Source organism: Pseudophryne corroboree, chromosome 7 (assembly GCF_028390025.1).
Source record: "Pseudophryne corroboree isolate aPseCor3 chromosome 7, aPseCor3.hap2, whole genome shotgun sequence".
Taxonomy (NCBI): Eukaryota; Metazoa; Chordata; class Amphibia; order Anura; family Myobatrachidae; genus Pseudophryne; species Pseudophryne corroboree.
In genome coordinates, this window is record NC_086450.1 from 480,339,459 (window position 1) to 480,365,771 (window position 26,313).

Here is a 26,313-nt window from a genome sequence, read left to right on the forward strand (position 1 = left end):
TTAGGACCCAATCTGGCTGAGGTTTGTCGAAGTTTAATGTTGCGAGTCGACAACCATACCCTATCTCCTACTTTAAAAGTGCACGGCCGCCGGAGCCTGTCAGAAAATCTTTTTTCCTGAAATGCCGCTTTTCTGAGAGCCAGGTGCACTTTTCTCCAAATGAGCCTAAGATGAGAGGTCAAGGTCAGTGAGGAGACAGAGGAATGTTGAAAAAAGGAATTAGCTCTGGGGTGAAAACCAAAAACTGCAAAAAATGGAGACACATTGGTGGAGGAATGACAGGAATTATTGTAAGCGAACTCCGCCAATGGAAGAAACTCAGACCAGTCATTTTGGAGTTTGGCCGAGTACAAACGCAAATATTGTTTTAGTGATTGATTAACTCGCTCAGTCTGCCCGTTGGATTGGGGATGGTAGCCTGACGTTAAAGATAATTTCATCTTCAATGAGACACAAAAAGATTTCCAAAACTGTGCAATGAATTGTGGACCCCGATCAGAAACAATATCAGTGGGTAACCCATGGAGTCTGAAAACATGGCGGAGGAACAAGACTGCCAATCCCTGGGCAGATGGCAATCGGGGAAGAGCAATGAAATGGGCCATTTTGCTAAAACGGTCCACTACCACCCATATGACTCGGCATCCGGCTGACAGAGGGAGGTCCACCACAAAATCCATGGAGATATGAGACCATGGCCTAAGAGGAACATTCAAGGGCATAAGCTGGCCGATAGGCAAAGAACGGGGAACTTTATGCTGTGCACAGACCTGACACGAAAAAACAAACTCTTTAATTTCTTTGGAAAGACCAGGCCACCATACTGAGCGGGAGACTAATTCCAAAGTCTTAGCGATTCCCGGATGCCCGGCAACTTTGCTATCATGAAACTCCGTCAAAACAGTTGCTCTCAAAAACTCAGGGACAAAAAGACGACCAGCAGGAGTATTTCCAGGAGCTTGATGTTGAAGCAGCTTTAACTGGGTAAATAAATCCTGTGTGAGGCCTGCCCGAATGACTGAAGACGGAAGTATGGGAGTAACAGGACTGTTGTCTTGAACTGGAAGAAAACTGCGTGACAGGGCATCTGCCTTGGTATTCTTGGAACCTGGCCTGAAGGTGATAATGAATTTGAAACGAGTAAAAAATAAAGCCCAACGAGCCTGCCGGGCATTCAGTCGTTTAGCTGATTCAATGTATTGAAGATTTTTGTGATCAGTCAAAACTGAAATGATATGAGTCGCTCCCTCAAGCCAATGCCTCCACTCCTCGAAAGCCCATTTAATAGCCAGCAATTCCCGGTTACCAACATCGTAGTTGGATTCAGCAGAAGAGAATTTCCTGGACATAAAGGCACAAGGATGTAATTCAAGGGAATCCGGATCCTTCTGAGACAGGATAGCCCCTACTCCAACCTCTGAGGCATCAACCTCAACAATGAAAGGCAATTCTGGGTTGGGGTGTCTGAGGACAGGGGCTGAGACAAAGGCTTGTTTCAAGGCCTGAAAAGATAACTCAGCTTCACGTGACCAATTGGTAGGATCTGCTCCCTTTTTAGTCAGTGCCACAATGGGAGCAAATAGGTCAGAGAAAGAGTGAATAAATCTTCTATAGTAGTTCGCAAACCCTAAAAAGCGCTGAATTGCTTTTAAGTTGGTGGGTTGCGCCCAACTGAGGATGGCTTGGAGCTTTTTTGGTTCCATACGGAATCCCTGAGGGGAAATAATGTATCCTAAAAAGGATACCTCCGTGACATGAAATTCACACTTCTCCAGCTTGGCATATAGGTGATTTTCACGTAATTTTTTTAGAACCTGACGCACCTGGGTAACATGTTGTTCTACCGAGTCAGAATAAATCAAAATATCGTCTAAGTAGACTACAACGAATTTTCCAAGAAATTCACGGAGCACATCGTTAATGAGATCCTGGAAAACTGCCGGAGCGTTAGACAGGCCGAATGGCATAACCAGATACTCATAGTGGCCTGACTGAGTACTGAATGCCGTTTTCCACTCATCCCCTGACTTGATTCTGATGAGGTTATATGCTCCTCTCAGGTCAATCTTAGAAAAAATCACAGCCGAACGTAGCTGATCAAAGAGGACAGAGATCAGTGGCAGAGGGTAAGTATTTTTTACTGAGATTTTATTCAAGGCTCTAAAGTCAATGCAGGGTCTGAGTGAACCATCCTTCTTCTCTACGAAAAAGAAGCCTGCACTTAAAGGGGATTTAGATGGCCTGATAAATCCTTTCCCTAGGCTTTCTTTAACATACTCATTCATGGCCACGGTTTCAGGTCCGGACAATGCATATAACCTTCCCTTAGGCAAAGTGGCACCAGGAATTAGCTCAATAGCACAATCATAAGGTCTATGGGGAGGCAGAATATCCGCATTGCCCTTGGAAAAAACATCAACAAAATCCTGGTATTCCACAGGAATGGGTGCGGGAATGGCAGCAGCTATTCTGATGGGAAGCGTAATACATTCTTTATTACAGATGGTACCCCATTGTGAGATCTCCCCCGACTGCCAATCAATGATGGGATTATGAAAGGCCAGCCAAGGGTGACCCAGAACCACTGGAACTGCTGGGCAATGGGTGAGGAAAAACTCAATTTTTTCAGAATGCAGAGCTCCTACCGAGAGTAGAACAGGAGGTGTACAGAGAGAAATAACCCCATTGGACAAGGGACTCCCATCTAAACCATGCATGGTGATACACCTACCCAAGGCTAACTGAGGAATACCTAAGGTCTTGGCCCATGTTAAATCCATAAAGTTCCCTGCAGCTCCACTGTCCACAAAAACAGAGACCGAGGAACAGAGGCTGCCAAAGGAAACTTTAGCTGGGACTAACAGTGAATTATTTGAGGAGATAAGCTGTAGACCAAAGTGAACCCCCTCACAATTCACTTGGTCGAGACGTTTCCCGACTTGTTCGGACAACTACGGGCAAAATGTCCCTTACCTCCACAGTATAAACAAAGACCAGAATTTTGCCTTCTGGTTCTTTCTTCAGGAGACAGTTTGGAGAGACCTATCTGCATAGGCTCCTCTATGTCTACAGGGATGGAAAAAACACAAGGAGTTGACCCGACAGATGCTCCTTTTTCAGCCCTCCGCTCTCTGAGCCGACGATCAATCTTAATAGAGAGCTCCATGAGTTTATCGAGAGTCTCAGGAGCGGGATACTGAAGGAGACTGTCTTTTATAGACTCAGATAAGCCGAGGCGAAACTGACTGCGCAGGGCAGGGTCATTCCATCCACAGTCATTCGACCAACGGCGAAACTCCGTACAATAATTCTCTGCGGGATTCCTACCCTGTCTGAGAGCACGCAACTGAGTCTCGGCGGATGCCTCTCTATCAGGGTCGTCATATAACAGTCCTAAAGACTTCAGAAAGGCGTCAACAGAAAATAAAGCTGGATCGTCTGTCTTTAAACCAAAAGCCCAGGTCTGAGGATCCCCCTGAAGCAGAGAAATAATAATTCCAACCCGCTGAGCCTCCGTACCTGAGGAGACTGGTCTCAAACGAAAATAAAGTTTACAAGACTCTTTAAAATTAAAAAACTGTTTTCTATCCCCAGAAAAACGGTCAGGCAGATGCATTTTTGGTTCAGGAATGACCCTTGGGGAAGTCCGTAACAGATCTTCCTGTGACCTCACCCGAAGGGACAGATCCTGAACCATCTGAGTAAGTTCTTGAATCTGGCTAACTAGAAGCTGGCCAGGATTTGGCCCGACACCGGTGGGATTCATGAGGCCGACAAATCTCCCAACTGAACAAGGGAAAAATTAACTCCTGTTAATTTTAAATTTTAGTCTGTGTTATGATTCCCGTACTCCAGACCAGAGGAGATCTTATGGCAGAGGTCTGAGTACAGGAAAGATATACTGGTTGTGGGAGCAGGAGAGCCTAGTAACCCCTGGCGCCCTAACTCCGTTGTCTCGCCCGTGTTATCAGAAATCCCCTGCGAGACTATGGTTGCTTGAGCCCATGGCAGCCGCGTTCGAAGGGCGGATTATGTCTGCCCAACCCCGATGCCCCCTCAGGTCTTAATGGAAGACAAAGGGAAATCCGAGACAGGGTGATAACAAGGGGCCCTCTGACTAAGCAACCAGGCCAGGGGTTACAAGCTAACTAACTTAACCAAAGAAGTATGTGCGGACTAGCCGCCAGGGAAAAGGACAACCAAAGATCCACTGATCCGTCACTCCTATCCAGCACCGCTGGACACCAGAGTGGACCAGGGTGAGCGGAATCCTCCGCAAAAGCTCCAGAACACAAAGATACAAAATAATAAACAGTAAGCGGTCAAGCCGCAACACACGGCTATGCCGCGACTCACGAACACCACAGGATGTTAAAGGTGCTCGGTCAGACTCCAGGAATAGATGACAAACTTCCGAGTACAGGATCACTGAGGACCGGAACAACCGGATTGAGCAGGACTGGAAACTCTCTGTAACTGACACAGGCAAACAGGAAGCTATCACCGGCGTCTGTGAGAAGTCCAAAGGGTGCTTATAACTGTGAGCTCCCCAATCAGGAGCCAGACTGGGTAATCACAAGTAATGCCGTGCAGCTTGCATGCTGCACGGCCAGCACACCATTAATACAAATTAGAAAAGACCCAGCAACGGGGAACGCGGCCCGAACGTGGCGTCCCCGTTGCTAGGGTCTGAGCGGCTCCGTGTGCCCGGCGTCCAGCGTTGCCAGGGAGCCGGCGGCAGTACGCGCACGGCGTCCCTGGTTGCTAGGCGCCGGGCCGCACCGACGAGCGGACCCCGGCGCCTAACACCCGGCAGTCTTCCAGGATTTCATGAATGATGTGCTCAGGGAATATTTGGATAGATTCTTAGTTGTATACTTAGATGACATCCTAATCTTCTCCCATTCCCTGGAGGAACATCGGAAGCATGTACGCTTAGTCCTCCAGAAACTCAGAAACCACCGGCTTGGGGCGAAGCTGGAGAAGTGCGAATTTGAAGTTCAGCAAATCGCATTTCAAGGATATATTATCTCCCCAGAAGGTTTCCAAATGGAGGGTTCCAAGGTACAGGCAGTCCTGGATTGGGTGCAGCCCACTAGTTTGAAGGCGCTTCAGCGTTTCCTGGGCTTTGCGAATTTTTATAGACGATTTATCGCTGGATTTTCGTCTATAGTGGCGCCCTTGGTGGCACTCACTAAGAAAGGGGCGGATGTTGCTCACTGGTCCTGTGAGGCTAAAGCGGCTTTTGCCCGTCTCAAAAGGGCATTTGTTTCGGCCAAGGTGCTGCGATACACCCAGATCCAGAGCGTCCATTTGTGGTGGAGGTGGATGCCTCTGAGATGGGTATTGGGGCAGTGCTTTCTCAGATGGGAGTGTCTGATAATCGCCTTCATCCCTGTGCTTACTTTTCCCGTAAATTTTCGCCTGCCGAGATGAATTATGACGTGGGTAACCGGGAATTGTTGGCTATTAAGGATGCACTCGAGGAGTGGAGACACTGGCTTGAGGGGGCTAAGTTTGTGGTCTCAATTCTCACTGACCATAAGAATCTGGCATATTTAGAGTCAGCGAAGCGTCTCAATGCCAGGCAGGCACGATGGGCTTTGTTTTTTGCTCGCTTTAATTTTTTGATAACATATCGCCCTGGGTCAAAAAACATCAAGGCTGATGCGCTCTCGCGGAGTTTTGCTCCAATCCAGGAGACCACCGAGGAGCCGTTGCCCATTGTTTCCCCATCATGTATTAAAGTGGGCATTACACAGGACCTCTTATCATTAGTCCTTAGAGCACAGGAGCAGGCTCCTCCAGACCTTCCGGTAGGTCTTTTGTTTGTGCCTCCTAGGTTAAGACAGCGAGTGTTCCTGGAATTCCATGCCAAGAAGTCTGCAGGTCACCCAGGTATTGCCAGAACTCGGGAGTTGCTATCTAGGGCGGTGTGGTGGCCCTCGGTGGCTAAGGATGTGGATCAGTGGGTTCGAGCATGTGACATCTGTGCCCGAAATAAGACTCCTAGAGGGGTTCCTGTTGGCCCATTACATCCACTCTCTATCCCATCTAAACCATGGACCCACATTTCAATGGATTTTGTGGTGGACTTGCCCAAATCCTCGGGGATGACAGCCATCTGGGTTGTCGTTGACAGGTTTTCGAAAATGGCGCACTTTGTTCCACTGGTTGGGCTGCCATCGGCCAGACGCCTGTCTGAATTATTTATGCTGCATGTTGTGCGTCTCCACGGGTTGCAACTTGATGTGGTCTCTGACCGCGGATCCCAGTTTGTGGCCAAATTCTGGAGGGCATTTTGTTCCGATCTCCAGATTTCTGTCAGCTTGTCGTCGGGCTACCATCCGCAGTCTAATGGGCAGACTGAAAGGGTGAACCAGTCCTTGGAGCAGTTCCTCAGGTGTTATGTCTCCAAGTGTCAGACTGACTGGGTTGCTCATCTGTCCATGGCGGAGTTTGCCTATAACAACGCGGCTCACTCTGCTACAGGGATCTCTCCCTTCCTTTGTGTGTATGGGCATCATCCTAAGGCCAATTCTTTTGACCCCCTGGACTCCACGCCTGGTGGTTCCTCTGTGGTTTCGGTCCTTAGAGGTATTTGGCGGAAAGTGAAGAAATCCCTTGTGTCTGTGTCATTAGTGACCAAAAGGGTTTTTGATAAGCGGAAAAGACCCTGCAGCTTCAAATTAGGAGACTTCGTCTGGTTGTCTACCAAGAATTTGAAGTTGAGACAGCCATCTCATAAGTTAGGCCCCCGGTTCATCGGCCCTTATAAGATCACCAGGGTTATCAATCCGGTGGCATTTCAGTTAGATCTGCCCCGTTCTTTGGGTATCAATAAAACATTTCATTGTTCCCTTTTAAAACGGGCGATTAGTAATCCTTCTTCCAATGGAAGACCTTCCCCTCTTCTGATACGTGGCCAGAGGGAGTTTGTTGTTGAAAGGATTCTTGACTCCAAGGTGGTTCGGGGTCGGCTGTCATTTTTGGTGCACTGGAAGGGGTATGGCCCGGAGGAGCGGTCGTGGGTGCGCAGTTGTGATCTTCATGCCCCCAGACTGATACGCTCTTTCTTCTCGCAGTTCCCCGATAAACCCGGTGGTAGGGGTTCTTTGACCCCTCGTCAGAGGGGGGGTACTGTTAGGGTCTCCTGCCCTGTGCTGCCACGTCGTCATGGCAACCGGGAGACAAGTGCTAGCGGAGTAACCTGAGCGCAGCTCATACTCCGGTTCGGGTCTTTTGCTGTGCAGTGGTTATAGGCTCTGTGCATGGCAGGGGATCCGGTGCTGGTTTTTGTGCTCACAGTCTGTGAGGTCTGAGTGGGGCGTGGACAGCACCTGCTTTATAAGGCCTCTTTTCACGGTAAGCAGATGCTGCTGAATCTTTGTTGGTTAGTCAGTTTCTGAAAGTTAGCCAGTACTGTGTAGCTTTGTATTTGTTTGTTGCTTACTGCAAATAGGCCTGGGGATTTGGTATTACACTCTGCCAATCCAGACCTAGCAGTAACACTGGAGTCAGTCGTTTAGCTTGCTGGGGTTCTGTTACTACTCTGTGAACTTAGCAAGTTTGCGGCTGTATTCTAAGACTTTCCTGTCTAATCCTGTCTCACTGTGCTAGGTGTCAGGGGTCAGTTTAGTGGCAGTAAGCTGAACCTGTGCACTGCAAGTGAGAATTAGGATTGTGGAGACTCTCCTTGTGTCTATCATTCCATCTCTGACCAAGGAGTTTACTGCCACACCCGTTGGTAACCCTTTAGGGTTTTGCTGTTGCCCTTAGCAACAGCATTTCGGGTTCTCTACGTATTAAAACACAACATCTTGCTTTTCCCATCTGAGCAGTTCTAATACAAGGGAGATACCCAGTTCCTTAGCCTCTGGGCTTCTCTGTTCACTTTGTGTGTATTTTGTTACCCTATCACCTTCTGTGTACGTTATGTCATTTAACCCAGTCTGTCTGTGAGTCCATTTGTTTTGCATAACAGTTCAAACACCAGTACATTCCTGCAGGCACTGGTGTGCATAACACACAGCTACCTCATTGCGCCTCTTTTTTTCTTTGCGTCATGTGCTGTTTGGGGAGTGTTTTTTGGAAGGGCCATCCTGCGTGACACTGCAGTGCCACTCCTAGATGGGCCAGGTGTTTGTGTCGGCCACTAGGGTCGCTTTGCTTACTCACACAGCTACCTTATTGCGCCTCTTTTTTTCTTTGCGTCATGTGCTGTTTGGGGAGTATTTTTTGGAAGGGCCATCCTGCGTGACACTGCAGTGCCACTCCTAGATGGGCCAGGTGTTTGTGTCGGCCACTAGGGTCGCTTAGCTTACTCACACAGCTACCTCATTGCGCCTCTTTTTTCTTTGCGTCATGTGCTGTTTGGGGAGTGTTTTTTGGAAGGGCCATCCTGCGTGACACTGCAGTGCCACTCCTAGATGGGCCAGGTGTTTGTGTCAGCCACTAGGGTCGCTTAGCTTACTCACACAGCTACCTCATTGCGCCTCTTTTTTTCTTTGCGTCATGTGCTGTTTGGGCAGTGTTTTTTGGAAGGGCCATCCTGCGTGACACTGCAGTGCCACTCCTAGATGGGCCAGGTGTTTGTGTCGGCCATTAGGGTCTCTTAGCTTACTCACACAGCTACCTCATTGCGCCTCTTTTTTTCTTTGCGTCATGTGCTGTTTGGGGAGTGTTTTTTGGAAGGGCCATCCTGCGTGACACTGCAGTGCCACTCCTAGATGGGCCAGGTGTTTGTGTCGGCCACTAGGGTCGCTTAGCTTACTCACACAGCTACCTCATTGCGCCTCTTTTTTTCTTTGCGTCATGTGCTGTTTGGGGAGTGTTTTTTGGAAGGGCCATCCTGCGTGACACTGCAGTGCCACTCCTAGATGGGCCAGGTGTTTGTGTCGGCCACTAGGGTCGCTTAGCTTACTCCCACAGCTACCTCATTGCGCCTCTTTTTTTCTTTGCGTCATGTGCTGTTTGGGGAGTGTTTTTTGAAAGGGCCATCCTGCGTGACACTGCAGTGCCACTCCTAGATGGGCCAGGTGTTTGTGTCGGCCACTAGGGTCGCTTAGCTTACTCACACAGCTACCTCATTGAGCCTCTTTTTTTCTTTGCGTCATGTGCTGTTTGGGGAGTGTTTTTTGGAAGGGCCATCCTGCGTGACACTGCAGTGCCACTCCTAGATGGGCCAGGTGTTTGTGTCAGCCACTAGGGTCGCTTAGCTTACTCACACAGCTACCTCATTGCGCCTCTTTTTTTCTTTGCGTCATGTGCTGTTTGAGGAGTATTTTTTGGAAGGGCCATCCTGCGTGACACTGCAGTGCCACTCCTAGATGGGCCAGGTGTTTATGTCGTCCACTAGGGTCGCTTTGCTTACTCACACAGCTACCTCATTGCGCCTCTTTTTTTCTTTGCGTCATGTGCTGTTTGGGGAGTATTTTTTGGAAGGGCCATCCTGCGTGACACTGCAGTGCCACTCCTAGATGGGCCAGGTGTTTGTGTCGGCCACTAGGGTCGCTTTGCTTACTCACACAGCTACCTTATTGCGCCTCTTTTTTTCTTTGCGTCATGTGCTGTTTGGGGAGTATTTTTTGGAAGGGCCATCCTGCGTGACACTGCAGTGCCACTCCTAGATGGGCCAGGTGTTTGTGTCGTCCACTAGGGTCGCTTTGCTTACTCACACAGCTACCTCATTGCGCCTCTTTTTTTCTTTGCGTCATGTGCTGTTTGGGGAGTATTTTTTGGAAGGGCCATCCTGCGTGACACTGCAGTGCCACTCCTAGATGGGCCAGGTGTTTGTGTCGGCCACTAGGGTCGCTTAGCTTACTCACACAGCTACCTCATTGCGCCTCTTTTTTCTTTGCGTCATGTGCTGTTTGGGGAGTGTTTTTTGGAAGGGCCATCCTGCGTGACACTGCAGTGCCACTCCTAGATGGGCCAGGTGTTTGTGTCGGCCATTAGGGTCGCTTAGCTTACTCACACAGCTACCTCATTGCACCTCTTTTTTTCTTTGCGTCATGTGCTGTTTGGGGAGTGTTTTTTGGAAGGGCCATCCTGCGTGACACTGCAGTGCCACTCCTAGATGGGCCAGGTGTTTGTGTCGGCCACTAGGGTCGCTTAGCTTACTCACACAGCTACCTCATTGCGCCTCTTTTTTTCTTTGCGTCATGTGCTGTTTGGGGAGTGTTTTTTGGAAGGGCCATCCTGCGTGACACTGCAGTGCCACTCCTAGATGGGCCAGGTGTTTGTGTCGGCCACTAGGGTCGCTTAGCTTACTCCCACAGCTACCTCATTGCGCCTCTTTTTTTCTTTGCGTCATGTGCTGTTTGGGGAGTGTTTTTTTGAAAGGGCCATCCTGCGTGACACTGCAGTGCCACTCCTAGATGGGCCAGGTGTTTGTGTCGGCCACTAGGGTCGCTTAGCTTACTCACACAGCTACCTCATTGAGCCTCTTTTTTTCTTTGCGTCATGTGCTGTTTGGGGAGTGTTTTTGGAAGGGCCATCCTGCGTGACACTGCAGTGCCACTCCTAGATGGGCCAGGTGTTTGTGTCAGCCACTAGGGTCGCTTAGCTTACTCACACAGCTACCTCATTGCGCCTCTTTTTTTCTTTGCGTCATGTGCTGTTTGGGGAGTATTTTTTGGAAGGGCCATCCTGCGTGACACTGCAGTGACACTCCTAGATGGGCCAGGTGTTTGTGTCGGCCACTAATGTCGCTTAGCTTACTCACACAGCTACCTCATTGCGCCTCTTTTTTTCTTTGCGTCATGTGCTGTTTGGGGAGTGTTTTTTGGAAGGGTCATCCTGCGTGACACTGCAGTGCCACTCCTAGATGGGCCAGGTGTTTGTGTCGGCCACTAGGGTCGCTTAGCTTACTCACACAGCTACCTCATTGCGCCTCTTTTTTTCTTTGCGTCATGTGCTGTTTGGGGAGTATTTTTTGGAAGGGTCATCCTGCGTGACACTGCAGTGCCACTCCTAGATGGGCCAGGTGTTTGTGTCGTCCACTAGGGTCGCTTTGCTTACTCACACAGCTACCTCATTGCGCCTCTTTTTTTCTTTGCGTCATGTGCTGTTTGGGGAGTATTTTTTGGAAGGGCCATCCTGCGTGACACTGCAGTGCCACTCCTAGATGGGCCAGGTGTTTGTGTCGGCCATTAGTGTCGCTTAGCTTACTCACACAGCTACCTCATTGCGCCTCTTTTTTTCTTTGCGTCATGTGCTGTTTGGGGAGTGTTTTTTGGAAGGGCCATCCTGCGTGACACTGCAGTGCCACTCCTAGATGGGCCAGGTGTTTGTGTCGGCCACTAGGGTCGCTTAGCTTACTCACACAGCTACCTCATTGCGCCTCTTTTTTTCTTTGCGTCATGTGCTGTTTGGGGAGTGTTTTTTGGAAGGGCCATCCTGCGTGACACTGCAGTGCCACTCTTAGATGGGCCAGGTGTTTGTGTCGGCCACTAGGGTCGCTTAGCTTACTCCCACAGCTACCTCATTGCGCCTCTTTTTTTCTTTGCGTCATGTGCTGTTTGGGGAGTATTTTTTGAAAGGGCCATCCTGCGTGACACTGCAGTGCCACTCCTAGATGGGCCAGGTGTTTGTGTCGGCCACTAGGGTCGCTTAGCTTACTCACACAGCTACCTCATTGAGCCTCTTTTTTTCTTTGCGTCATGTGCTGTTTGGGGAGTGTTTTTTGGAAGGGCCATCCTGCGTGACACTGCAGTACCACTCCTAGATGGGCCAGGTGTTTGTGTCAGCCACTAGGGTCGCTTAGCTTACTCACACAGCTACCTCATAGCGCCTCTTTTTTTCTTTGCGTCATGTGCTGTTTGGGGAGTGTTTTTTGGAAGGGCCATCCTGCGTGACACTGCAGTGCCACTCCTAGATGGGCCAGGTGTTTGTGTCGGCCACTAATGTCGCTTAGCTTACTCACACAGCTACCTCATTGCGCCTCTTTTTTTCTTTGCGTCATGTGCTGTTTGGGGAGTGTTTTTTGGAAGGGTCATCCTGCGTGACACTGCAGTGCCACTCCTAGATGGGCCAGGTGTTTGTGTCGGCCACTAGGGTCGCTTAGCTTACTCACACAGCTACCTCATTGCGCCTCTTTTTTTCTTTGCGTCATGTGCTGTTTGGGGAGTGTTTTTTGGAAGGGTCATCCTGCGTGACACTGCAGTGCCACTCCTAGATGGGCCAGGTGTTTGTGTCGGCCACTAGGGTCGCTTAGCTTACTCACACAGCTACCTCATTGCGCCTCTTTTTTTCTTTGCGTCATGTGCTGTTTGGGGAGTATTTTTTGGAAGGGTCATCCTGCGTGACACTGCAGTGCCACTCCTAGATGGGCCAGGTGTTTGTGTCGGCCACTAGGGTCGCTTAGCTTACTCACACAGCTACCTCATTGCACCTCTTTTTTTCTTTGCGTCATGTGCTGTTTGGGGAGTATTTTTTGGAAGGGTCATCCTGCGTGAGACTGCAGTGCCACTCCTAGATGGGCCAGGTGTTTGTGTCGGCCACTAGGGTCGCTTATCTTACTCACACAGCTACCTCATTGCGCCTCTTTTTTTCTTTGCATCATGTGCTGTTTGGGGAGTGTTTTTTGGAAGGGCTATCCTGTCTGACACTGCAGTGCCACTCCTAGATGGGCCAGGTGTTTGTGTCGGCCACTAGGGTCGCTTAGCTTACTCACACAGCTAGCTCATTGCGCCTCTTTTTTTCTTTGCACCATGTGCTGTTTGGGGAGTATTTTTTGGAAGGGTCATCCTGCGTGACACTGCAGTGCCACTCCTAGATGGGCCAGGTGTTTGTGTCGGCCACTAGGGTCGCTTAGCTTACTCACACAGCTACCTCATTGCGCCTCTTTTTTTCTTTGCGTCATGTGCTATTTGGGGAGTGTTTTTTGGAAGGGTCATCCTGCGTGACACTGCAGTGCCACTCCTAGATGGGCCAGGTGTTTGTGTCGGCCATTAGGGTCGCTTAGCTTACTCACACAGCTACCTCATTGCGCCTCTTTTTTTCTTTGCGTCATGTGCTGTTTGGGGAGTATTTTTTGGAAGGGTCATCCTGCGTGACACTGCAGTGCCACTCCTAGATGGGCCAGGTGTTTGTGTCGGCCACTAGGGTTGCTTAGCTTACTCACACAGCTACCTCATTGCGCCTCTTTTTTCTTTGCGTCATGTGCTGTTTGGGGAGTATTTTTTGGAAGGGTCATCCTGCGTGACATTGCAGTGCCACTCCTAGATGGGCCAGGTGTTTGTGTCGGCCACTAGGGTTGCTTAGCTTACTCACACAGCTACCTCATTGCGCCTCTTTTTTCTTTGCGTCATGTGCTGTTTGGGGAGTATTTTTTGGAAGGGTCATCCTGCGTGACACTGCAGTGCCACTCCTAGATGGGCCAGGTGTTTGTGTCGGCCACTAGGGTTGCTTATCTTACTCACACAGCTACCTCATTGCGCCTCTTTTTTTCTTTGCGTCATGTGCTGTTTGGGGAGCGTTTTTTGGAAGGGCCATCCTGCCTGACACTGCAGTGCCACTCCTAGATGGGCCAGGTGTTTGTGTCGGCCACTTGGGTCGCTTAGCTTAGTCACACAGCTACCTCATTGCGCCTCTTTTTTTCTTTGCGTCATGTGCTGTTTACGGAGTGTTTTTTGGAAGGGCCATCCTGCCTGACACTGCAGTGCCACTCCTAGATGGGCCAGGTGTTTGTGTCGGCCACTAGGGTCGCTTAGCTTACTCACACAGCTACCTCATTGCGCCTCTTTTTTTCTTTGCGTCATGTGCTGTTTGGGGAGTATTTTTTGGAAGGGTCATCCTGCGTGACACTGCAGTGCCACTCCTAGATGGGCCAGGTGTTTGTGTCGGCCACTAGGGTCGCTTATCTTACTCACACAGCTAGCTCATTGCGCCTCTTTTTTTCTTTGCGTCATGTGCTGTTTGGGGAGGTTTTTTTGGAAGGGCCATCCTGCCTGACACTGCAGTGCCACTCCTAGATGGGCCAGGTGTTTGTGTCGGCCACTTGGGTCGCTTATCTTACTCACACAGCTACCTCATTGCGCCTCTTTTTTTCTTTGCGTCATGTGCTGTTTGGGGAGGGTTTTTTGGAAGGGACATCCTGCGTGACACTGCAGTGCCACTCCTAGATGGGCCAGGTGTTTGTGTCGGCCACTAGGGTCGCTTAGCTTACTCACACAGCTACCTCATTGCGCCTCTTTTTTTCTTTGCGTCATGTGCTGTTTGGGGAGTGTTTTTTGGAAGGGTCATCCTGCGTGACACTGCAGTGCCACTCCTAGATGGGCCAGGTGTTTGTGTCGGCCACTAGGGTCGCTTAGCTTACTCACACAGCTACCTCATTGCGCCTCTTTTTTTCTTTGCATCATGTGCTGTTTGGGGAGTATTTTTTGGAAGGGTCATCCTGCGTGACACTGCAGTGCCACTCCTAGATGGGCCAGGTGTTTGTGTCGGCCACTAGGGTTGCTTAGCTTACTCACACAGCTACCTCATTGCGCCTCTTTTTTTCTTTGCGTCATGTGCTGTTTGGGGAGTATTTTTTGGAAGGGTCATCCTGCGTGACACTGCAGTGCCACTCCTAGATGGGCCAGGTGTTTGTGTCGGCCACCAGGGTCGCTTATCTTACTCACACAGCTACCTCATTGCGCCTCTTTTTTTCTTTGCATCATGTGCTGTTTGGGGAGTGTTTTTTGGAAGGGCTATCCTGTCTGACACTGCAGTGCCACTCCTAGATGGGCCAGGTGTTTGTGTCGGCCACTAGGGTCGCTTAGCTTACTCACACAGCTACCTCATTGCGCCTCTTTTTTTCTTTGCGCCTTGTGCTGTTTGGGTAGTATTTTTTGGAAGGGTCATCCTGCGTGACACTGCAGTGCCACTCCTAGATGGGCCAGGTGTTTGTGTCGGCCATTAGGGTCGCTTATCTTACTCACACAGCTACCTCATTGCGCCTCTTTTTTTCTTTGCATCATGTGCTGTTTGGGGAGTATTTTTTGGAAGGGTCATCCTGCGTGACACTGCAGTGCCACTCCTAGATGGGCCAGGTGTTTGTGTCGGCCACTAGGGTCGCTTAGCTTACTCACACAGCTACCTCATTGCACCTCTTTTTTTCTTTGCGTCATGTGCTGTTTGGGGAGTATTTTTTGGAAGGGTCATCCTGCGTGAGACTGCAGTGCCACTCCTAGATGGGCCAGGTGTTTGTGTCGGCCACTAGGGTCGCTTATCTTACTCACACAGCTACCTCATTGCGCCTCTTTTTTTCTTTGCATCATGTGCTGTTTGGGGAGTGTTTTTTGGAAGGGCTATCCTGTCTGACACTGCAGTGCCACTCCTAGATGGGCCAGGTGTTTGTGTCGGCCACTAGGGTCGCTTAGCTTACTCACACAGCTAGCTCATTGCGCCTCTTTTTTTCTTTGCACCATGTGCTGTTTGGGGAGTATTTTTTGGAAGGGTCATCCTGCGTGACACTGCAGTGCCACTCCTAGATGGGCCAGGTGTTTGTGTCGGCCACTAGGGTCGCTTAGCTTACTCACACAGCTACCTCATTGCGCCTCTTTTTTTCTTTGCGTCATGTGCTATTTGGGGAGTGTTTTTTGGAAGGGTCATCCTGCGTGACACTGCAGTGCCACTCCTAGATGGGCCAGGTGTTTGTGTCGGCCATTAGGGTCGCTTAGCTTACTCACACAGCTACCTCATTGCGCCTCTTTTTTTCTTTGCGTCATGTGCTGTTTGGGGAGTATTTTTTGGAAGGGTCATCCTGCGTGACACTGCAGTGCCACTCCTAGATGGGCCAGGTGTTTGTGTCGGCCACTAGGGTTGCTTAGCTTACTCACACAGCTACCTCATTGCGCCTCTTTTTTCTTTGCGTCATGTGCTGTTTGGGGAGTATTTTTTGGAAGGGTCATCCTGCGTGACATTGCAGTGCCACTCCTAGATGGGCCAGGTGTTTGTGTCGGCCACTAGGGTTGCTTAGCTTACTCACACAGCTACCTCATTGCGCCTCTTTTTTCTTTGCGTCATGTGCTGTTTGGGGAGTATTTTTTGGAAGGGTCATCCTGCGTGACACTGCAGTGCCACTCCTAGATGGGCCAGGTGTTTGTGTCGGCCACTAGGGTTGCTTATCTTACTCACACAGCTACCTCATTGCGCCTCTTTTTTTCTTTGCGTCATGTGCTGTTTGGGGAGCGTTTTTTGGAAGGGCCATCCTGCCTGACACTGCAGTGCCACTCCTAGATGGGCCAGGTGTTTGTGTCGGCCACTTGGGTCGCTTAGCTTAGTCACACAGCTACCTCATTGCGCCTCTTTTTTTCTTTGCGTCATGTGCTGTTTACGGAGTGTTTTTTGGAAGGGCCATCCTGCCTGACACTGCAGTGCCACTCCTAGATGGGCCAGGTGTTTGTGTCGGCCACTAGGGTCGCTTAGCTTACTCACACAGCTACCTCATTGCGCCTCTTTTTTTCTTTGCGTCATGTGCTGTTTGGGGAGTATTTTTTGGAAGGGTCATCCTGCGTGACACTGCAGTGCCACTCCTAGATGGGCCAGGTGTTTGTGTCGGCCACTAGGGTCGCTTATCTTACTCACACAGCTAGCTCATTGCGCCTCTTTTTTTCTTTGCGTCATGTGCTGTTTGGGGAGGTTTTTTTGGAAGGGCCATCCTGCCTGACACTGCAGTGCCACTCCTAGATGGGCCAGGTGTTTGTGTCGGCCACTTGGGTCGCTTATCTTACTCACACAGCTACCTCATTGCGCCTCTTTTTTTCTTTGCGTCATGTGCTGTTTGGGGAGGGTTTTTTGGAAGGGACATCCTGCGTGACACTGCAGTGCCACTCCTAGATGGGCCAGGTGTTTGTGTCGGCCACTAGGGTCGCTTAGCTTACTCACACAGCTACCTCATTGCGCCTCTTTTTTTCTTTGCGTCATGTGCTGTTTGGGGAGTGTTTTTTGGAAGGGTCATCCTGCGTGACACTGCAGTGCCACTCCTAGATGGGCCAGGTGTTTGTGTCGGCCATTAGGGTCGCTTAGCTTACTCACACAGCTACCTCATTGCGCCTCTTTTTTTCTTTGCGTCATGTGCTGTTTGGGGAGTATTTTTTGGAAGGGTCATCCTGCGTGACACTGCAGTGCCACTGCTAGATGGGCCAGGTGTTTGTGTCGGCCACTAGGGTTGCTTAGCTTACTCACACAGCTACCTCATTGCGCCTCTTTTTTCTTTGCGTCATGTGCTGTTTGGGGAGTATTTTTTGGAAGGGTCATCCTGCGTGACACTGCAGTGCCACTCCTAGATGGGCCAGGTGTTTGTGTCGGCCACTAGGGTCGCTTAGCTTACTCACACAGCTACCTCATTGCGCCTCTTTTTTTCTTTGCGCCATGTGCTGTTTGGGGAGTATTTTTTGGAAGGGTCATCCTGCGTGACACTGCAGTGCCACTCCTAGATGGGCCAGGTGTTTGTGTCGCCCACTAGGGTCGCTTAGCTTACTCACACAGCTACCTCATTGCGCCTCTTTTTTTCTTTGCGTCATGTGCTGTTTGGGGAGTGTTTTTTGGAAGGGTCATCCTGCGTGACACTGCAGTGCCACTCCTAGATGGGCCAGGTGTTTGTGTCGGCCATTAGGGTCGCTTAGCTTACTCACACAGCTACCTCATTGCGCCTCTTTTTTTCTTTGCGTCATGTGCTGTTTGGGGAGTGTTTTTTGGAAGGGTCATCCTGCGTGACACTGCAGTGCCACTCCTAGATGGGCCAGGTGTTTGTGTCGGCCACTAGGGTCGCTTATCTTACTCACACAGCTACCTCATTGCGCCTCTTTTTTTCTTTGCGTCATGTGCTGTTTGGGGAGTGTTTTTTGGAAGGGCCATCCTGCCTGACACTGCAGTGCCACTCCTAGATGGGCCAGGTGTTTGTGTCGGCCACTAGGGTCGCTTAGCTTACTCACACAGCTACCTCATTGCGCCTCTTTTTTTCTTTGCGTCATGTGCTGTTTGGGGAGTATTTTTTGGAAGGGTCATCCTGCGTGACACTGCAGTGCCACTCCTAGATGGGCCAGGTGTTTGTGTCGGCCACTAGGGTCGCTTATCTTACTCACACAGCTACCTCATTGCGCCTCTTTTTTTCTTTGCGTCATGTGCTGTTTGGGGAGTGTTTTTTGGAAGGGCCATCCTGCGTGACACTGCAGTGCCACTCCTAGATGGGCCAGGTGTTTGTGTCGGCCACTAGGGTCGCTTTGCTTACTCACACAGCTACCTTATTGCGCCTCTTTTTTTCTTTGCGTCATGTGCTGTTTGGGGAGTATTTTTTGGAAGGGCCATCCTGCGTGACACTGCAGTGCCACTCCTAGATGGGCCAGGTGTTTGTGTCGGCCACTAGGGTCGCTTAGCTTACTCACACAGCTACCTCATTGCGCCTCTTTTTTCTTTGCGTCATGTGCTGTTTGGGGAGTGTTTTTTGGAAGGGCCATCCTGCGTGACACTGCAGTGCCACTCCTAGATGGGCCAGGTGTTTGTGTCAGCCACTAGGGTCGCTTAGCTTACTCACACAGCTACCTCATTGCGCCTCTTTTTTTCTTTGCGTCATGTGCTGTTTGGGCAGTGTTTTTTGGAAGGGCCATCCTGCGTGACACTGCAGTGCCACTCCTAGATGGGCCAGGTGTTTGTGTCGGCCATTAGGGTCTCTTAGCTTACTCACACAGCTACCTCATTGCGCCTCTTTTTTTCTTTGCGTCATGTGCTGTTTGGGGAGTGTTTTTTGGAAGGGCCATCCTGCGTGACACTGCAGTGCCACTCCTAGATGGGCCAGGTGTTTGTGTCGGCCACTAGGGTCGCTTAGCTTACTCACACAGCTACCTCATTGCGCCTCTTTTTTTCTTTGCGTCATGTGCTGTTTGGGGAGTGTTTTTTGGAAGGGCCATCCTGCGTGACACTGCAGTGCCACTCCTAGATGGGCCAGGTGTTTGTGTCAGCCACTAGGGTCGCTTAGCTTACTCCCACAGCTACCTCATTGCGCCTCTTTTTTTCTTTGCGTCATGTGCTGTTTGGGGAGTGTTTTTTGAAAGGGCCATCCTGCGTGACACTGCAGTGCCACTCCTAGATGGGCCAGGTGTTTGTGTCGGCCACTAGGGTCGCTTAGCTTACTCACACAGCTACCTCATTGAGCCTCTTTTTTTCTTTGCGTCATGTGCTGTTTGGGGAGTGTTTTTTGGAAGGGCCATCCTGCGTGACACTGCAGTGCCACTCCTAGATGGGCCAGGTGTTTGTGTCAGCCACTAGGGTCGCTTAGCTTACTCACACAGCTACCTCATTGCGCCTCTTTTTTTCTTTGCGTCATGTGCTGTTTGAGGAGTATTTTTTGGAAGGGCCATCCTGCGTGACACTGCAGTGCCACTCCTAGATGGGCCAGGTGTTTATGTCGTCCACTAGGGTCGCTTTGCTTACTCACACAGCTACCTCATTGCGCCTCTTTTTTTCTTTGCGTCATGTGCTGTTTGGGGAGTATTTTTTGGAAGGGCCATCCTGCGTGACACTGCAGTGCCACTCCTAGATGGGCCAGGTGTTTGTGTCGGCCACTAGGGTCGCTTTGCTTACTCACACAGCTACCTTATTGCGCCTCTTTTTTTCTTTGCGTCATGTGCTGTTTGGGGAGTATTTTTTGGAAGGGCCATCCTGCGTGACACTGCAGTGCCACTCCTAGATGGGCCAGGTGTTTGTGTCGTCCACTAGGGTCGCTTTGCTTACTCACACAGCTACCTCATTGCGCCTCTTTTTTTCTTTGCGTCATGTGCTGTTTGGGGAGTATTTTTTGGAAGGGCCATCCTGCGTGACACTGCAGTGCCACTCCTAGATGGGCCAGGTGTTTGTGTCGGCCACTAGGGTCGCTTAGCTTACTCACACAGCTACCTCATTGCGCCTCTTTTTTCTTTGCGTCATGTGCTGTTTGGGGAGTGTTTTTTGGAAGGGCCATCCTGCGTGACACTGCAGTGCCACTCCTAGATGGGCCAGGTGTTTGTGTCGGCCATTAGGGTCGCTTAGCTTACTCACACAGCTACCTCATTGCGCCTCTTTTTTTCTTTGCGTCATGTGCTGTTTGGGGAGTGTTTTTTGGAAGGGCCATCCTGCGTGACACTGCAGTGCCACTCCTAGATGGGCCAGGTGTTTGTGTCGGCCACTAGGGTCGCTTAGCTTACTCACACAGCTACCTCATTGCGCCTCTTTTTTTCTTTGCGTCATGTGCTGTTTGGGGAGTGTTTTTTGGAAGGGCCATCCTGCGTGACACTGCAGTGCCACTCCTAGATGGGCCAGGTGTTTGTGTCGGCCACTAGGGTCGCTTAGCTTACTCCCACAGCTACCTCATTGCGCCTCTTTTTTTCTTTGCGTCATGTGCTGTTTGGGGAGTGTTTTTTGAAAGGGCCATCCTGCGTGACACTGCAGTGCCACTCCTAGATGGGCCAGGTGTTTGTGTCGGCCACTAGGGTCGCTTAGCTTACTCACACAGCTACCTCATTGAGCCTCTTTTTTTCTTTGCGTCATGTGCTGTTTGGGGAGTGTTTTTTGGAAGGGCCATCCTGCGTGACACTGCAGTGCCACTCCTAGATGGGCCAGGTGTTTGTGTCAGCCACTAGGGTCGCTTAGCTTACTCACACAGCTACCTCATTGCGCCTCTTTTTTTCTTTGCGTCATGTGCTGTTTGGGGAGTATTTTTTGGAAGGGCCATCCTGCGTGACACTGCAGTGCCACTCCTAGATGGGCCAGGTGTTTGTGTCGGCCACTAATGTCGCTTAGCTTACTCACACAGCTACCTCATTGCGCCTCTTTTTTTCTTTGCGTCATGTGCTGTTTGGGGAGTGTTTTTTGGAAGGGCCATCCTGCGTGACACTGCAGTGCCACTCCTAGATGGGCCAGGTGTTTGTGTCGGCCACTAGGGTCGCTTAGCTTACTCACACAGCTACCTCATTGCGCCTCTTTTTTTCTTTGCGTCATGTGCTGTTTGGGGAGTGTTTTTTGGAAGGGTCATCCTGCGTGACACTGCAGTGCCACTCCTAGATGGGCCAGGTGTTTGTGTCGGCCACTAGGGTCGCTTAGCTTACTCACACAGCTACCTCATTGCGCCTCTTTTTTTCTTTGCGTCATGTGCTGTTTGGGGAGTGTTTTTTGGAAGGGTCATCCTGCGTGACACTGCAGTGCCACTCCTAGATGGGCCAGGTGTTTGTGTCGTCCACTAGGGTCGCTTTGCTTACTCACACAGCTACCTCATTGCGCCTCTTTTTTTCTTTGCGTCATGTGCTGTTTGGGGAGTATTTTTTGGAAGGGCCATCCTGCGTGACACTGCAGTGCCACTCCTAGATGGGCCAGGTGTTTGTGTCGGCCACTAGGGTCGCTTAGCTTACTCACACAGCTACCTCATTGCGCCTCTTTTTTCTTTGCGTCATGTGCTGTTTGGGGAGTGTTTTTTGGAAGGGCCATCCTGCGTGACACTGCAGTTCCACTCCTAGATGGGCCAGGTGTTTGTGTCGGCCATTAGGGTCGCTTAGCTTACTCACACAGCTACCTCATTGCGCCTCTTTTTTTCTTTGCGTCATGTGCTGTTTGGGGAGTGTTTTTTGGAAGGGCCATCCTGCGTGACACTGCAGTGCCACTCCTAGATGGGCCAGGTGTTTGTGTCGGCCACTAGGATCGCTTAGCTTACTCACACAGCTACCTCATTGCGCCTCTTTTTTTCTTTGCGTCATGTGCTGTTTGGGGAGTGTTTTTTGGAAGGGCCATCCTGCGTGACACTGCAGTGCCACTCCTAGATGGGCCAGGTGTTTGTGTCGGCCACTAGGGTCGCTTAGCTTACTCCCACAGCTACCTCATTGCGCCTCTTTTTTTCTTTGCGTCATGTGCTGTTTGGGGAGTGTTTTTTGAAAGGGCCATCCTGCGTGACACTGCAGTGCCACTCCTAGATGGGCCAGGTGTTTGTGTCGGCCACTAGGGTCGCTTAACTTACTCACACAGCTACCTCATTGAGCCTCTTTTTTTCTTTGCGTCATGTGCTGTTTGGGGAGTGTTTTATGGAAGGGCCATCCTGCGTGACACTGCAGTACCACTCCTAGATGGGCCAGGTGTTTGTGTCAGCCACTAGGGTCGCTTAGCTTACTCACACAGCTACCTCATTGCGCCTCTTTTTTTCTTTGCGTCATGTGCTGTTTGGGGAGTATTTTTTGGAAGGGCCATCCTGCGTGACACTGCAGTGCCACTCCTAGATGGGCCAGGTGTTTGTGTCGGCCACTAATGTCGCTTAGCTTACTCACACAGCTACCTCATTGCGCCTCTTTTTTTCTTTGCGTCATGTGCTGTTTGGGGAGTGTTTTTTGGAAGGGCCATCCTGCGTGACACTGCAGTGCCACTCCTAGATGGGCCAGGTGTTTGTGTCGGCCACTAGGGTCGCTTAGCTTACTCACACAGCTACCTCATTGCGCCTCTTTTTTTCTTTGCGTCATGTGCTGTTTGGGGAGTGTTTTTTGGAAGGGTCATCCTGCGTGACACTGCAGTGCCACTCCTAGATGGGCCAGGTGTTTGTGTCGGCCACTAGGGTCGCTTAGCTTACTCACACAGCTACCTCATTGCGCCTCTTTTTTTCTTTGCGTCATGTGCTGTTTGGGGAGTATTTTTTGGAAGGGCCATCCTGCGTGACACTGCAGTGCCACTCCTAGATGGGCCAGGTGTTTGTGTCGGCCACTAATGTCGCTTAGCTTACTCACACAGCTACCTCATTGCGCCTCTTTTTTTCTTTGCGTCATGTGCTGTTTGGGGAGTGTTTTTTGGAAGGGCCATCCTGCGTGACACTGCAGTGCCACTCCTAGATGGGCCAGGTGTTTGTGTCGGCCACTAGGGTCGCTTAGCTTACTCACACAGCTACCTCATTGCGCCTCTTTTTTTCTTTGCGTCATGTGCTGTTTGGGGAGTGTTTTTTGGAAGGGTCATCCTGCGTGACACTGCAGTGCCACTCCTAGATGGGCCAGGTGTTTGTGTCGGCCACTAGGGTCGCTTAGCTTACTCACACAGCTACCTCATTGCGCCTCTTTTTTTCTTTGCGTCATGTGCTGTTTGGGGAGTATTTTTTGGAAGGGTCATCCTGCGTGACACTGCAGTGCCACTCCTAGATGGGCCAGGTGTTTGTGTCGGCCACTAGGGTCGCTTAGCTTACTCACACAGCTACCTCATTGCACCTCTTTTTTTCTTTGCGTCATGTGCTGTTTGGGGAGTATTTTTTGGAAGGGTCATCCTGCGTGAGACTGCAGTGCCACTCCTAGATGGGCCAGGTGTTTGTGTCGGCCACTAGGGTCGCTTATCTTACTCACACAGCTACCTCATTGCGCCTCTTTTTTTCTTTGCATCATGTGCTGTTTGGGGAGTGTTTTTTGGAAGGGCTATCCTGTCTGACACTGCAGTGCCACTCCTAGATGGGCCAGGTGTTTGTGTCGGCCACTAGGGTCGCTTAGCTTACTCACACAGCTACCTCATTGCGCCTCTTTTTTTCTTTGCACCATGTGCTGTTTGGGGAGTATTTTTTGGAAGGGTCATCCTGCGTGACACTGCAGTGCCACTCCTAGATGGGCCAGGTGTTTGTGTCGGCCACTAGGGTCGCTTAGCTTACTCACACAGCTACCTCATTGCGCCTCTTTTTTTCTTTGCGTCATGTGCTATTTGGGGAGTGTTTTTTGGAAGGGTCATCCTGCGTGACACTGCAGTGCCACTCCTAGATGGGCCAGGTGTTTGTGTCGGCCATTAGGGTCGCTTAGCTTACTCACACAGCTACCTCATTGCGCCTCTTTTTTTCTTTGCGTCATGTGCTGTTTGGGGAGTATTTTTTGGAAGGGTCATCCTGCGTGACACTGCAGTGCCACTCCTAGATGGGCCAGGTGTTTGTGTCGGCCACTAGGGTTGCTTAGCTTACTCACACAGCTACCTCATTGCGCCTCTTTTTTCTTTGCGTCATGTGCTGTTTGGGGAGTATTTTTTGGAAGGGTCATCCTGCGTGACATTGCAGTGCCACTCCTAGATGGGCCAGGTGTTTGTGTCGGCCACTAGGGTTGCTTAGCTTACTCACACAGCTACCTCATTGCGCCTCTTTTTTCTTTGCGTCATGTGCTGTTTGGGGAGTATTTTTTGGAAGGGTCATCCTGCGTGACACTGCAGTGCCACTCCTAGATGGGCCAGGTGTTTGTGTCGGCCACTAGGGTCGCTTATCTTACTCACACAGCTACCTCATTGCGCCTCTTTTTTTCTTTGCGTCATGTGCTGTTTGGGGAGGGTTTTTTGGAAGGGCCATCCTGCCTGACACTGCAGTGCCACTCCTAGATGGGCCAGGTGTTTGTGTCGGCCACTTGGGTCGCTTAGCTTAGTCACACAGCTACCTCATTGCGCCTCTTTTTTTCTTTGCGTCATGTGCTGTTTGCGGAGTGTTTTTTGGAAGGGCCATCCTGCCTGACACTGCAGTGCCACTCCTAGATGGGCCAGGTGTTTGTGTCGGCCACTAGGGTCGCTTAGCTTACTCACACAGCTACCTCATTGCGCCTCTTTTTTTCTTTGCGTCATGTGCTGTTTGGGGAGTATTTTTTGGAAGGGTCATCCTGCGTGACACTGCAGTGCCACTCCTAGATGGGCCAGGTGTTTGTGTCGGCCACTAGGGTCGCTTATCTTACTCACACAGCTAGCTCATTGCGCCTCTTTTTTTCTTTGCGTCATGTGCTGTTTGGGGAGGTTTTTTTGGAAGGGCCATCCTGCCTGACACTGCAGTGCCACTCCTAGATGGGCCAGGTGTTTGTGTCGGCCACTTGGGTCGCTTATCTTACTCACACAGCTACCTCATTGCGCCTCTTTTTTTCTTTGCGTCATGTGCTGTTTGGGGAGGGTTTTTTGGAAGGGACATCCTGCGTGACACTGCAGTGCCACTCAAAGATGGGCCAGGTGTTTGTGTCGGCCACTAGGGTCGCTTAGCTTACTCACACAGCTACCTCATTGCGCCTCTTTTTTTCTTTGCGTCATGTGCTGTTTGGGGAGTGTTTTTTGGAAGGGTCATCCTGCGTGACACTGCAGTGCCACTCCTAGATGGGCCAGGTGTTTGTGTCGGCCACTAGGGTCGCTTAGCTTACTCACACAGCTACCTCATTGCGCCTCTTTTTTTCTTTGCGTCATGTGCTGTTTGGGGAGTATTTTTTGGAAGGGTCATCCTGCGTGACACTGCAGTGCCACTCCTAGATGGGCCAGGTGTTTGTGTCGGCCACTAGGGTCGCTTAGCTTACTCACACAGCTACCTCATTGCGCCTCTTTTTTTCTTTGCGTCATGTGCTGTTTGGGGAGTATTTTTTGGAAGGGTCATCCTGCGTGACACTGCAGTGCCACTCCTAGATGGGCCAGGTGTTTGTGTCGGCCACTAGGGTCGCTTATCTTACTCACACAGCTACCTCATTGCGCCTCTTTTTTTATTTGCATCATGTGCTGTTTGGGGAGTGTTTTTTGGAAGGGCTATCCTGTCTGACACTGCAGTGCCACTCCTAGATGGGCCAGGTGTTTGTGTCGGCCACTAGGGTCGCTTAGCTTACTCACACAGCTACCTCATTGCGCCTCTTTTTTTCTTTGCGCCTTGTGCTGTTTGGGGAGTATTTTTTGGAAGGGTCATCCTGCGTGACACTGCAGTGCCACTCCTAGATGGGCCAGGTGTTTGTGTCGGCCACTAGGGTCGCTTAGCTTACTCACACAGCTACCTCATTGCACCTCTTTTTTTCTTTGCGTCATGTGCTGTTTGGGGAGTATTTTTTGGAAGGGTCATCCTGCGTGAGACTGCAGTGCCACTCCTAGATGGGCCAGGTGTTTGTGTCGGCCACTAGGGTCGCTTATCTTACTCACACAGCTACCTCATTGCGCCTCTTTTTTTCTTTGCATCATGTGCTGTTTGGGGAGTGTTTTTTGGAAGGGCTATCCTGTCTGACACTGCAGTGCCACTCCTAGATGGGCCAGGTGTTTGTGTCGGCCACTAGGGTCGCTTAGCTTACTCACACAGCTACCTCATTGCGCCTCTTTTTTTCTTTGCACCATGTGCTGTTTGGGGAGTATTTTTTGGAAGGGTCATCCTGCGTGACACTGCAGTGCCACTCCTAGATGGGCCAGGTGTTTGTGTCGGCCACTAGGGTCGCTTAGCTTACTCACACAGCTACCTCATTGCGCCTCTTTTTTTCTTTGCGTCATGTGCTATTTGGGGAGTGTTTTTTGGAAGGGTCATCCTGCGTGACACTGCAGTGCCACTCCTAGATGGGCCAGGTGTTTGTGTCGGCCATTAGGGTCGCTTAGCTTACT